Source organism: Cuculus canorus, chromosome 5 (assembly GCF_017976375.1).
Source record: "Cuculus canorus isolate bCucCan1 chromosome 5, bCucCan1.pri, whole genome shotgun sequence".
Taxonomy (NCBI): Eukaryota; Metazoa; Chordata; class Aves; order Cuculiformes; family Cuculidae; genus Cuculus; species Cuculus canorus.
Genome location: NC_071405.1, coordinates 32,853,343 through 32,868,458, shown reverse-complemented (window position 1 = coordinate 32,868,458; position 15,116 = coordinate 32,853,343). Strand labels below are relative to the sequence as shown.

The 15,116-nt window shown below is 40.6% G+C and overlaps 1 long non-coding RNA gene across 1 annotated transcript; it reads left to right on the top strand.

Annotated features, from left to right (window-relative positions):
- Positions 1-708: 708 nt before the first annotated feature.
- LOC128852322 (uncharacterized) lies at positions 709-14,249 on the top strand. Its single transcript, XR_008450083.1, has 3 exons — positions 709-826; positions 13,694-13,855; positions 14,075-14,249. It is a non-coding gene; the product is annotated as an uncharacterized LOC128852322 (long non-coding RNA).
- The last annotated feature ends 867 nt before the right edge of the window (positions 14,250-15,116 follow it).

The window sequence follows — 15,116 nt, the reverse complement described above, 5'->3', positions numbered from 1 at the left end:
CCCGGTCCACAGGGTATATAAACCATGTTTACAATGTGGTCTGTGGCTGTGCCACTGACACTGATGGGGAAGATGTTGAACACGACCACAGCTTCCCTTCTACTGTTGTTACCCTGGCAGGCATCCTTTAGAGCTAAACCTCATGTGTGGCCAAACCTTTCTGGGCACAGGGCTGGGCTGCAAAGACAGCAAAAAGGTGGTCTCAGAGGCTTCCACATTTGCTGTTTTTCTGCCTTGTGTGACTCATGCAACATGTGAAGGACAGCCATGCAGGGCTAGGGGTGGGTTTGCCTCTGAACCATTGGCAATAGTAGCAGATTTCAAGCGTTTGAATAGTCAAATGTGTTGGTTTGTTACTTAAGTCCAGACAGAATGAAACACTAATGCATCCTGTTCGCTTTGGTGATACAAGCTGCCCTTTAGGATGTGTGTGTGTTCGTCCTCAGCTGAGTAAGTGCTTCAGTGCTGGTGTGGTAAGAACTGTGATGTGCATAGCTTGAGAATGTTCAGCTCATCATACTAACTGTGTTTGAATTTAAAAAGCTAGTGAGACGCAGTGCTTTTACTAGTTTTTTTGCTTTTATTAAGCATATACCCGTAACACAAACCTTTTGTTAATGTATTCAGCAATCTCATATTTGTGCAATAATTCAGGTAGAGCATTTTTGCATCTCAGTCTTCTAATGTTCATGTCTCTGATTCCTATGTCTGTAATATTGTTTCTAATGTTTTTCGAGGTGGGGCTGTGCTGAGCTGCTGAGTTTTTACCTTCATGATCTGTCGTGCTAGAGTGTGCTACTAGTTAATTTGCACGCACGGGTAAAAGGTATGTTTAGCTGCTCATTCATCCCATCATTGTTGCTTGATGTTTGATCTTAGAAGCAGAGGAATATGAATTTATTTGAGGGATGTGGGAAATGTATCTATATGTTCTGTTGTCAGAACAATTTGGAGCTGCTTCTGTGAGAAAAGCCTCAGTAATAGGAGAGCATATGGATAAGTGTATACATGGGACGTTCATTTGAAAGCTTACAGACACTGGGAGGGTTTGATTCAGGAAAATGGGTTCTGGCCATCGGAACATTTTAATTTTGCCCTGTGTTTGGATTCCAGTGTGACTGAGCCCTGAAATGTGGTGATCCTATGAAAGATAGGAAATCGCGAATGTTCTGATCTCTCTAGACTTTGTTTGAGACCATTGGTAATAACAATAAAAATTTGATTGATACGATATGACTTTTTGTGGAAAAGGGAAGATACTGACATTGCTTGTCCTTAGAGGGCCAAAGTCTTAGATTCTAATGCTGAGAATAGACTGCATGTTCAGTCAAAGCAGTTGTTGATCCAGTCAATCTGTGTTGACAGATTTCTGTATCACTGGATTTAATGTTCATAGATTTTGCTGCTGGGCTGTTGTGACCTCATCAAACACCTCAAATTCTCAATCCTCTATGAAAACTCATGTCTTTTATTCCTTTTACTTTATTCACAAAATGGTAGAAGTTTTCTGTTAAACCCTTTATCCACAACAGTTGTTTCTTAAAATACTGAATAATTTTTTCTGAGGTACTGGTATTTTCTGGTTTAGTAGTATTACACTGAACATCTCTGCTGAGAGAAACCTACTGCTACTGAATGACTAATATCAATTAGGCTTACAGTTTAAGGTGCTATTTTCGTAATCCACACTTCTTTCAGTAATGCGTCTGAGTTGTATACACATAAGATTTCTTTGAAAGATTGCAAAATACCAGGTCTGCAACATCGACAATGTTTTTTAGCAATACATTTATGCAGCAGCAGGCATGCTGGGTAGTTTATAAGCTTTTAATGAAACACTGGCAGATATTAGGGTTTTATGGGCTGGAAAACAGTGCAAATCAAAGAGCTTTGCTTACTGTTTATAGCATTTTCCCCTGAATCTAGCAATATTTATCTCACTTTTTCCATCTTGCATTTTGCTCTTCACATATTTACTTTCACTTTCACTGACATATTTACAGTCAACAATCTATTTTGTATGAAATATACTTACAGCTACAATGTGAGTCCCATTACCTGGATAAAGCCTGAGATGACTTGTTTCATATCCTCCCTTATCTTCAGCCTGTGTTTATCCTGAGGAGGATACATTTATATCTTGTGTCTTAGTCAGTATTTCTGGACATCATTAATTGTGCCATTCCTGAGGTCATGCAAATGGTCCCTAAGGTATGGCATGTTTTCGGACTGCCTGCTGGCTAATACCTGTTCTTGTCATGCTTTCAGTGGCAAAACTCTTCTCAGGGCATACCATCTCTCAGTATGTTTTTCAAGTCTCATCTGCTAAAATCGCCAAAATACTTGTTGGCATTACAGTGTAGCTTTCTAAGTAAGGACTTTTGTGTGCTTTTACTTACATTTGAGGTCTGTATTAAAACTAGAATAAGATTCAGACCTAAAGACTGAGTCACAGTTTGATTTGAAAGGGTATGGTGAAAGTAAGAGTGATGTAGCACCTAATAGTTCTTTCAGTGCAAATATATCTTGGTTAAAAGTCAGCCTCCAAAACAGCTTGAAATCTGCCTTGTCTAAATCTTTACAAACAGTGCAGCTCTCTTTGCATAGTGCAAAGACATATTTATCCTGGCTGATGCCTGGAGCTGATACTTTTCTTCTTCTGTCCTTTGCAAAATTCATTTCTTTCCCGCTCACATAGAGTTCCTCGTGGAGCTTGGCTCCATTTACATTGAGATCCCGATGTAAGTAGGTAAAACACCAATACCCTTAGTGGTTTTCTCATTAACAAATCGTGAGTACATTTCAGAGTCTCATGATTAATAGTCCCCTGAAGCAACCTGGAGGAATGAGAGAGTAGATTTAGCTCAGCAGTCCAGGCTCTCATGGTGGCACTTCGTTATCAGGGAGTGAGGGTTTTCCAGGGCTCAATGCTGAAATACAAGTGAACTTAACTTACTGGTGGTGAGAGTAGGGAAGGACCATCATTCTTAGGGTCGGTGTGGTTTCCCAGGGAGAACTATGAAAGCCTAAGTCTAGGGCTAGAGCCTGTTTCAGCACTGAAAAAAATGTATTCTGCAGCTCAGTTAGGGAGAATGGTGATCTTTGATTATAACTCTGTTAATATCACTAGGAGGAAAAGATAAATGTCTGTGAGAAGCAAACGATTTCTAAGTAAGTAAAAGAACTTGTTTTTCAGAGTGGCTAGAAGTGGAAAATACATCAATTTTTCTCCTCAATTCCACTATACTCTGTAAATCCAGAATAACTAAATTATATTATTTCTCTGTCCACAGAACACATGATTGTTTTGGATGGATCTGAGACTAATGTATGTCACTTCAAATTAAATAGTAGAAACCTATTGTGTATTTTACAGATTAATATTTTACACTGCAGTTAGCCTAATATGCTTTACTCAGATCATAGCAATAGCGCTATTTTTTAAAACCTTGTCTTTTCCTTAGGACACAGAAGACCTTCATCTACCGTGTTGAAAAATTTTCACTGACGCCAATAGACTGCAGCTCAGGCTGTTTGTATATAATGCTGCTGTATTTTATTGGAAATGTAATTGTAGCAGTATTTCAAAATGAACTTTCTGTGTCTAATTTATTTTGGATTATCTACCATTAGATAATCTGTATTTGTACTTTCAGTCAAATTCTGCTAGGTGTTAATTGCTCACTTCAGCTTGGGTGTACAACTGTAGCTGACTTGTAAATTTTATCTCGACTCTTGTGAGAAGTTAGAAGTTAAGAGATCAGAATACAATCAGATCCCAGCCTGCAAACAGAAGCAGAAAAGTTGTAGGAGGGCAAATGGGGGAACTTTCAAAGAACCATCACTTGGACGAGACTTAGTTTTGTCCTGTCCTGACTAGCTTCTTCATAACAGTACCATGTCCCTTTTCTTTGTTGCTTTATTTTCACACACTAAGCGCGGTCTACATCGTTCCCTCCTCCTTCTCTTCTTTTCATCTTTTTGTGCCTAGCTTGCCAGAAGCAAGTTTCTTGACTTAAGACTTAATCTATCCAAAATAATCTATGCAAAATAGTCATGCCAATACCATGAAGTTTACACTCTTGTTTGCTCTGTGTGATGTACCACTTCTCTTGCTCTCTACCTTTCTCATCAAATCGCACTGTAAACTCTTTGGGGAGGGAGTTTCTACTGTTTCTGCTGATTAGTTTCTGGTTACTACTACTGGTAACTTTTCTACCGATTTTCTACCAAGCCTGTGTAGTGTCTGGCTTACTTGAGCATGGTCCGAGCTGGCCCTTAAGGTACTGTCATAAATAAGCATAGTTAACAACCATTTTAGATAACTTGGGAGCAGTATTAAAGTTCTTCTCATATCAGGAATCTTTGTGATTAGTGTTTTTTCAAACATTTAGATTTTAAAGTGTATAAAAATATCCTTTGCTTCTGACAGCATGAATCTGTGCGCTGTATGTGCAATTTGCCCTGGTAATTACTTATGTATGGTGATAACCATAGCAACATCCCAGGTAGATAATGTCATGCAAATTACTGCAGCTCCAGGGATGGAAGATGTTAATACAAGTATGTACTCACACCCCTGGTCTTCGCATTTCGCAGCCACTCTCTCTTCCCTTCCCCCATGCATGTTGTTTTTAAATTTCCTTTCCTCACTATTATCAGGAAGGGAAAGAAAATCTCTCGCTATTTTTCTCATTGGTATTCACATAGAGGGAGGGGGAGGGTGGTCCTTCAATGTTTCTGTCGTGAATAATTTGGAATGCACAGTGCAAATTCCACAGTGTATATAGGGCATAAAAGTCTAGAGACTTGGATACGCTGCAGGGCCGTGTCGTGCTTAAATCCAAGTTCTTGCATTTGTAAACATGGAGTGTGAGCATGAAAGGGTAGAATTGTAGCCACAGATAGTTGGACTGAGGTGTAAACCTCCTCAAATCATTTACAGAGAATATGGGAGGCCAGCTTTGTTTATCAAAACAGACATGCTGCGGCTGAATACTTTTCAGGGCCAGCGTATTGTTACTGAAATGAAGAAATAGCAGAGGGAGCTGGTAACAGTTATCTCTTCTTTGGTCATAAGCAATAGAAACAAAAAAAATCTGTATGAATGCTGATCTGCACATACACTAGTTCTTGTGTAACCTTGGGACCCTGAAGTTATGAAAATAAGAAAAGCCTCTAACCTGTAACTAGAGACTTTTGTTAAAGATATAAAAAAAGCAGACAAGAAAATAGGTTAAGTAAAAGTTTTGCGTTTCTGGTGAAGTATTAAATTGTTGCTAAAATTTTTTTGCATTGTGGTTAAATAGTGTGAATGTGGGTATTGGTCCTGCAATCAGTGCTGAAGTTACTAATTACTAAAGGCTGCACTGCCCCAGCCATGACATGAGGAAATATCCTGATTAAAGACAGTGGAGATTTGGAGAGAGTCAGAAAAGACTCTGCAGGCAGCCAGAGGTACATATGTAGTCAGATCCCAGTTTGTAGGGAAAATGTGCCCAAAGCAAGTTGAGCTATTCACTAGGCCAGCACTGAATTGCCTTCGTCATAAAAACATGGTCTTTCTCAAACAGAACCGTGGTGGGGAGTGGAAACAAAATTATTGAAATTACTGAGCAACTTTATTTGTGCTAGAGATAGTAGATGTGGAGAGTGTTAATTAATCCTGGTATATGTACAGGGGTGTTTGCCACTATTACAGACCTGCCTACAAATCCCAGATTGTAAGGTTTAATATTTTCTCCTCTAATTTCTCTGTGAATTAGCAATTCAGTACTTTACCCAATGGTGGCACTGATAGCACTTTTTAGCTGTGCCAGCCTGCCAAGAATTGCTATTGATGGCAGTGGAATTTGAAAGGAATTTGAAAGGTACCCATGTCTGGGTAATCCAGTTTGTTGTGAAGCCTTGCAAACAGCACTTGGACCTACAGACATCCCTGATTTACACTAGAGTTTTTTTTAAAAAAACTCTGCTAGGATGCCTACCTAGGAAAAACGAATTGCACCAAGAAAATATACATGATGTCAGGCTTTTTATCATCTGACAGAAACTATCAAACCTAATTTTCTGCTGGAGTTTTTGCCTTTCTGGTACTTTGCAGATAATGGACATTTCTTTGTCATTTCTCTATTCAGCAGGTGATTGTCTGAGGATGGTCTCTTCTTAGAGTCCACATCATATTGAAGGGAATAGTAGATGACTTGGAATTATAGAGACAGCCAAACTGATGTGTTGGCAAATTAAATGCATGCTCACTTCAAAATAAAATTCACAATAACAGCACTGCTAGGTCTACTAAAAGATTTCAGTTCACTGGGACCATCACTGGTGTAGTTTTTTGTTTCTCTGTGGTCTTGTTGATAAACTTCATGTCTCTATCCTCTTGATTTATTATTTTTATTCATAGAGTGACATATTATTATCAATGGATTAAAAATGAAAAGGCTACAAGTAACCTTGGAATGTCTGTGAAATGGTATCTATTGTTAATGAAACTCATGGCACAGTCGCTCAAATGAAGATCTTAAAAGTTCACCCCAGAAACTGCTGACATTGCAAAGCTTCCCTCAGTATTCTTGCAACATAGGGAAAAAGGAGTGCACGAGAAAAGATTTGCCTAGGTTAATGCCGCATGTAGGGTTAACATTAGGTTTAAGGATTGCGGTTTTCTGCTCTAGCAAAGGTGTTTCCTTCCTCCCTGCATTACATAGTCTCCTCATTTTTATTTGCTTCTAGCTAACAAAACCCAGGGAACCTGCAGGCATGTGAAAAACTGCTATATTAGCCAGCTGTGCAGTTTGTATTTAACCAGTGGATATATTTTATCAGAAAACAGAAGAAATTATAACATCAAATTCATATGTCAAAAAAGCATGTGTTTAATAAATAGTATTTGATGTGCATGATTTTATTTACTGTCTCTTCTCTTTGCTTTTTCCGCCTCACCAGTTGCTCACCTTTGCTAGTTTATGACATGATGTTCAAGGAAACATTGCGTTATCACATGCAGCAGACATCACCAGAGAGAAATTGGCCTGTCGGTAATAATAACTGTAAAACCAACCCTACAATAAACCCTACTTTTGGCCACAACCTCTGCCTCCTGGGTGCAGAAGTGAAACAACATCCACACCTCGCATCTGTTGATCGTATTAAACTGAGGGTTGAAATCTTCATGTGCAAAGGTCAAGTGCAGATGGGGCTCATCACAGGGCTGAGAGATTCATAAAGACCATAGCTGCAGAACAACCTGCAATGTAGGCATCCAGGGGAGTGCAACTTTCTTTCTTAACTCTTTCTTAGGGTATTGTTAAATGGCAAGTTTCCGGTTAAGACTGACCGTTCTGTGTCTGTTGTGCCAGGGGAGAAATGACATGGGAAGCCCTGGTAACAGTTCACTTCCTTAAACATCCGTGGATTCTGCTGTTACACCGGCAGTGATTTCTGAAAGGCTGGTCTGGCTGTGAGCAACTGTGGCTGTGCAGAACATGTTCTAGTGGTTGCATCCAGGTTCCTCCTACCCATCAACCTTCAGACCTGACAATGATTTCCCTGCTTGGATTAAGGTACTCATTTTGACACATACTGGGACCTGGCAAAATAGCTTGAAGTTCTAAAGCAAGGTGCAGCAGAGGTGCTGCAGGCTCACTCCTCTGTGCTTTAGAGTGTGTGTCGGAAGAATGCTGAACACTCAGCACTCGGTAGGCATCTTGGCTTTCTGGGAGAGGCAGAATGGGGCTGCCTTGGAAATTAAAAGGGGAAACTGCCTCTAAGCTTAGGCATTTTCTATTGATAATATATAGCACAATTACTGGCTGAAATTAAGCTACCTTAATTACACCAACTGCAAAAGGGATCTGTCCAATATCTGCTAAAATCAGCTGAAAGTGTTTCAGTAACTTTAGTGAGTTTGGTTTAACTGCCAACTTTGCAAAACAATGTTGCGCAGCTTTTAGGGTAGGAAATGCATAATGCTGTAAGCAATATGAATTCCTTTTCCTCCTTTTTGGATCACTAATTTTCATTTAAGTTTATCACACGAACAAATCATAAACTGCACACAACCTTAAATGCAGACATAATGTACACTGCTGTGTCAACAGAGAAGCTGTGCTCTTTTAACCACACAGATGAAATAGAAATAAGCGTTTGAATGAGTTCTCCTCAGTGAAACATTAAAAATCCTTTTTTTTTTCCCCAAATATTTAATTTTCAACTTCTCTGTTAAGGGTACAAAAGTGTAATTACACTAAAATATGTTCACAAAGGATGACACATCAACTAAATTTCTTCAGACAACAACGTATGAATGTCCAAAGATATGGTTGAAAGGGTTTCATACAGGGCCTTGCGCTCAATACCTTTTCTGAGTTTAGTTGTTGATTGGCTACTTGGAATTTACAAACCATTCAGCCAGAATGCACAACAATTGCAGTTTTGAGCATGTATAAATAGCATTCATGTAAGAACAGTTAGCTGCTTAAATGTATTAATTAAAGGAAGTCTATGTTTCCAACTATTGTTTTGTTTTGTAGCCATCAAGGCTGCAGCACACCAGTTCCTAACTCATCACAGATACAGCAAACTTGTTCGGCAAAACCAAAACATATATGGAAAAAACATGTTAACTAGTGCCAGAACTGTGAAGTGAGTAGGAGATTATTTAGATGAACTGAGTTATGAACTGAAACTAGCTGTAGTACACAGTCGTAAATGTCAGTGAACCGGACAAGCTAATTCCTTGCCTATGAAGTAATGTTGGAACACGTCTTATATGCAGTTTATGTTTAAATATAAATATGGGATTACCCTTTAGGTTGTGAAATGGAGTCATATATGCAACAAACGTTACATCTAGGGTCTTCTATGAGTGAAAACTCCTATGTCAAATATGGTTAGTTTAGTAGGGTTGATGGGCTTTATTCAAGGTTCCTCGAATTTGTCTGCCAAGCATAAATAATTATTTAACAACTAATAGGGCAAGGCCAGAAATATAATAGCTTTTATGTTGAAATTAACATCAAGTGATCTGTAGACATCTGCTAAGCAAGCCAAATGTGGTCTATGTGCTGTATGTTTTGCCTCACTGCCTCAAAATAACAAGCAGTGCTTATATTTGGAGGGGCAGTTTTCCTTGTTGAAGTGGAAAAAAAAAAGGTCTGATAGAAAATCACTTGCACTGTTAGGATCAAGTGTGTGATGAACATTAAATAGCCCTACAAATTTAAATAATGCTCGATGCTGAGATTTCAGTCTTGCAAATGCTCTTTTTCTGATGTGCGCTTAGTATGGTTCAGAGAGAAATTAAAGTGCTCTTTTGCTAGAAAGAAAACAAATCATCATCCAGTGTGTTCTAGGCAGCTTGCTGGGGTCCAGTAAGAGTGGAGCCTGTGCTCCAATGAATTTATTTTTCCCAGATGACCTAAAGGGTGAGGGAAGCATAAGAAAAACCACAGCATCAAGAAAGCCTGAAAAAGTTCCAAGTAGCAAAGACTCCTTCCAAGCAGATACTTGCTGTTGCTTTGCAGAGATGTGCATTGTGTTTATAACTGTTTGCGTTATGTGGATGCCAGAACAGAACTGTACCTCCTTTGCCTGAGAGCACCACTGTTGGCATGGTTTGTTTGCTTTACTGGCTGTTGCAGTTCATCTGCTTTCAGGGCCAACTGTTCGATCTTTGGCATCTTCTGTAGGGGTCTTGGCCTTTCCTCTGTTTTAAAAGTATTAGAAAGAGGTTGAATTGCTGAGTGGGGAACATAATCTTTGTGAGGCCAAGTCTAAAGATGCCAGTAAGCTGAAAGGGCTGCACTGGCAATTTACCCTGTACTATGCAGGAATGAATGAGAGACTCATATTCATTGTGCTTATGTATGCTCAAGTTCTTTATGTCCATATTTAGATCTATTAACACACTAAGATTAAGCCAACTTGACTTTCTTGAATGAACAAAGAGTCTCAACAACAGACCCCACAAATGTGTACTACCACCAGCAGCATGACTAACACTGGACCCAAGATCCTGTGGGGTTTGGCAGTGACACAGGAAACGCTGTTCTGAACAAGCTGGATTCCCTTTCGCACAGGAGCCTTGGCACTGACCTTGCTGTAAGCTGGCTCGAGCTTTCATGGGGGCAATGAAGGCTGGGCTCTGTGCTGGACTCGGTGGCTCTGCCCCAGGCTTTCCTGAATACAGGAGTGCAGCCTTAGGCAGCTCTGGTTCATGCTGCCAGGAGCGCCTGGGGATTTGTCTGCCAGCTGGGTTAGCCAGAACACACAGTGCTCCAGCCAAAGTCAACTTTCCCCTGTGAGGGCAACCACAGTTAGAAAATGTCAGATGCTGGCTATGCCAGTCCTCAAACCACAGCTCACCCTTCCTAGCAGGGATTTCCCCAGCAGGTAATTAATGGCAGCCTCTGCCCTGTGCTGACAACTCCAGAAGACAGAGTTAGAGGAACAGAACAAACCACCAAGGGAAGAGAACTGTTGCATTGGCAAATCCAGGCTTCTTTAGAAGAGAATAAGTTTTGACTATGACATTTTTCTCTGCTGCTTCAAGGCACACACTACGAGAAGGATGAAATCCCCTTTGCAAAGGCCTCTTCTTGAATTTCTGTATTGGAGCAGTGCACAAGGAAGTTAGGAGTGTCCCAAGGCAGGAATGCTATATCATTTTGTTCATGGATGAGGCTTCTTGTAGTCCAGCAGAGCTAGAGTGAGCAACTTCCATACTGGATGGAGAAAGTGGACCACCAGTTCTGTTTTTCTGGGGTATTGCAGCCTTGACTGATGCAAGGACTAAGCACGAGACATTATTCTAAGTAATGGTTGGGCTTCTTTGCAGGTATTCATCTAATGTGGGTGATGGGGTTTCTCTGTGCTACTTGATCTTGGCTTTCTGTGAGAAATATGAATTGCCGATTACAACATATAAGAGCTCCTGAGCTGTGCTAAGGATGCATAACAGCCCATTCAGCTTTACTCAGATGATTAGGTTACTGCTTTTAGTACAAAATACATGGCAAAGCAGTCATTTCTATGCAGGTTCTAGAGTGGTACATTATTGCATTTTAGCACTTGACATGAGAGTAATTTACACACAGTCACTGCTTTGTCTTCCATGAAAAACAAACCCTCTACAAGCAGATGCCAAAAGTGTGCTAAAGATTTCATATTAATGTTTACAGCATTTGTTGTAGTGCTGCCTGTTAATTACCACATTCAACAGTATGCCCTTCTGTGAGGGGAAGGCATCTAGTTGGAATGATGCTTCTGGAAAAAATGTTGACTAATTCAGCATTGCTGCAGCATCTCAAAAGATTTGTGGGCCTGATTCTACTTTCCAGCAAAGTGCAAACTGCGACTAAGCCTGCTGAAGGAAGTGAAATTGGCCTGGTATACAAATGGGTTTGGGGAAGAGTCAGAGCTTCTGATTTGAAAGGCTCTTTGCAGTCATAGTGCAAAACAGGTCAGTGAGAAAACAGGTCATTGTTGTTGGAGGGAGGACATTTGCTAAACTTGTGAGGCAGGAACTGGCCCAAGAATTCTGTATGCAAGTCTGAAGTTCTGCATATAGCACTCACCATCTTTTAGACAGCATCTTCTTCCTCCTCTCCCTGTGGAATGCCTCTACACTAGCCAGGCATTTTACTGGGAGTGCAAAAATTGCTGAATAAAGAGTTGTGCTTTCTTTATGTTTGGTTCTTTCTTTGATGGTATCTTGTGCTTTCATCTGGACATTTCTTCCTGTATGAGTGGAAAACCCTGCTGCATCTTGAAGCTCAGACACTGTGGCTCAGGGAGCTGTGTGTGGCCCTGCATGTAGGGACATCACACAGGTGATGGAAAGGTGAGGAAAGGTAGCATCACTCAATGGAAAAAAGATCAAGAAAGTCCTTAACTTGGCACCAGTGCCCTCTTACCATTACTGTTCTCCACACTCACTTGCTGTCCTGCTGTGCCTGGCTGGCAGGGAACCTGGGCCAGAGAGGTGCTGTGCGCTTGTTAGGAAGCAGCTTTATCTGCCTCAGTGGTATCTGAGACATGGCTAACCCCCATGCTTGGTTTAGCATCTTTTGGTTCTGTGTTGCCACTCTTCAAAGAGTGGAATTATTATGTTTACTAGAAAAATTACAGTTTGGCCTGTCTTTTATGCATCTGCCTCTCACTTGTGATCAGGGACTTTCTTTTGATTTGGGGCTGTCTTTATCTCCATAGTCTGCCCAGCAAAGTGAAGGTGTGATTGTAGCATGTTGGCTTGTCTTAATTTAACTGGCAGAGGTAACAGCAGCAGTAAGGATGCAGCAGCACTGGCTAGCAACCAAGTTATAAAGTCTCCAGAGACCTTGTGTATAGATCTCAAGGTGCGCTGACACTGCAGCAACTGCTGTTTGGAGGGGCACCCCAAGATAGCTGTTAACAATTACACAATGACTGAATTATTACTTGGCAATGACCACATTAAATAACTACCACAATTTTCACTCTGCTTTTCGAGTGGGTTTTGCAGTTTTTCCTGAGTACAATGCTGCTGCGGATGGGATGCACCTGTTTTAGCTAATGGCAGTGTTCTGGATGAACAGTATAAATGTTCATCTGGACACATCCTCAGCACATATGCAATCAATGCTAAGAGGCTAAAGATAGAAAATTAGGCAAACAAAGAGACGACTGGCTCCTATTTCGTGCAACTTTATAACTAGCTTTTCAGAGAAGGGATGGGAACAAAGTGATGCTTCCCCTCCAGTGCTGGAAGTATGAGTCCATGCTGGAGAAATGATGACCGGGACTGTTAAAATCCTTGCATGATGCCTGACTCTGGAAGAAGCAAAGCACTGGCAGAGAGTGTCGTGTTGCAGAAAAATCTGCCACTGACTCAGAAGTGGTAGAAATAGAGCATGAAAACTGGGCCCGAGACCCTGAACGATGATATAGGGATGCTACCTGCCACAGACCGGTCTCTGGGGCTCTCATGTTTTACCCTGTGGCATGGCTTATGTAAGCTGTCACAATCACGAAGGTCCACGGAGCTGAACTGAACATCTGGGCTCTGCAGTGGCAGCCAGTACTTCACTGAACTGCGCCTGCTTCGTGGAGTCTAGAACTACAATCTGTCATCCTTGCAGGTGGTTTTTGGATGCTGAACTGAACACCACTTTTCTGTGCTCATTTGCTCTACTGAAAAAGGGCTTCTTCCCGTTCAGTCCAGTAGAACAGGATCTTTGGACATAAAACAATTTCAGTCGCTAACAAGATTTGTCCTTAGGACTTTTCTTGCGTTGTATTTTGAACATCACTTCTACGTGCTGCCAGCTTTGATAATATAATGGGAATGGTCTGGACATGGAATTGACCCTTGTTTTATAAGTAGAGAACTCTGATCTGCAACAAGTGTTCTAAATGAAGTGCACTGAAGATTTTTAGGAGCTATTCAGGTGTGCTTCTAAGCTCGTGTAGACTAACTTTGTGTCACAAGCAAGTGGAGCTGTACCACTAAAGATGTGATCCAGATTTGGGACAAGCCTGTGGTCTGTACCTTTCTGAATCCCAGTTTTAGTCCCAGACACACACAAAAAAAAACCACTCTGGAGTTTTGATAAACCTTGCTAAGGCCAACAGAAATGATGTAATAAGTCATCGGGAAATCAGGGCATTTGTACCGTGGTTCTGAAGTGAGACTTCAGTTTTTTTCTAGGTGCGCGTTTGAAGTGTCGGATTCCCGTTCCTGATGCTCCTGGAGCTCCAGCTCGTCCGAGAGCCGACACCGAGCAGAGGTTGCTACTGCAGTAGCCCCACCTGCTGTTGGATGGGAAAGAAGCGTCTTGGTCCTTTAATGCAGTCTGATTATGTGATAGAAGTGAGTCATTTTAGATTACTGTCTGTTATCACCTTCTTTCACCCTTGCATTCTTTTTTACACCCAGTTCTTTACGGTCCTTATGTTTGTCATATCTTATGTTGATTTTAAGCTCTTTGGGGTGGGGCGTGTATCTTATCTCTGCTTGTAAAGCGCTAAGTAAATTTACACACAACGTTAAGTGCTTGATAATAATAACTCTGTTCTTTTGCTTCACCAGAGTTTGATTCAAGGCCAGGTTGGACGGGGCCTTGGGCAGCCCGATCAACTCACCACTTGGGAGGTGAGTTGAAATTACTTGATCTTTAAGGTCCCTTCCAACCCAAACCATTCTGTGATTCTATAATTTCAGGAGCTTTCTGTGAATCTGATCAAGAAAAAGTTACAAAGGGTTATTAGGGTTCCTGGAATGGTTTTATTCTAATTGGAGGAGGCTGACTTTATGTTGGAAATTTGGGGTTTGGGTTTTTTTTTCCCTCTCTCTGGAAATGAGAACACCATAAAAAGGTGTAGAACATGAACAAAAGTAAATGTGAGACTTTTTAATTAACTAATACTTGTAAAAATGATGTAGTACTAATGTATTAAGAGACTTTTTCTTAAACTGAACTGCTGCTTTGATGAGTGAGGTAAGCACAGCGATCAGGAATAAGGCTTGTTTAAACAGCGCAACTCATTTGAGATCAGTGTGCTTTTGGAGCAGAAAAAGACTTTTATGTCTAAAGGATTATTTTTTCCTATCATTTGTATATTTTAGGGACAAATTCTGCAAGGTACTTTTAGCTCATGATTGTTTTCAATAACAGTTCTGTTTCAGTTAACATAGATGTTGCTGAATCAGAATCTAGACTATCAGCTTTTCTTCCCCTAGAACAAACTTACAGTAAAAAAAAAATCATTATCTTCCAAGTATCTTATTTTAGAAGAGTTTACTAACCTACAGTGTGACACAGTACACTGCTTTTGAGATTAGGGAGGAACTCAAACCCGAAAAATTTGGATCTGGAACGAGACTCCACTTTGTTTGTGAGGATTCTTTAGGCTCATACATTAGAAATGTGAAAGAGAGTGAATGAATGTATGTGTTGTTATTGCTGCCTTTTGGATATGATATGTACTGGTAGAAGAGAGTGAAAAGTTGTGGTTATTTAGTTTGAGAGAATGTGGGGGCTCAGGATAGCTGGTATAATTTACTTGGTTACTAAAGTGAGTGAAATTAAAGTGTTGGCATTATCTGAGCTGGACAGAGCTTCTTCTGAGAT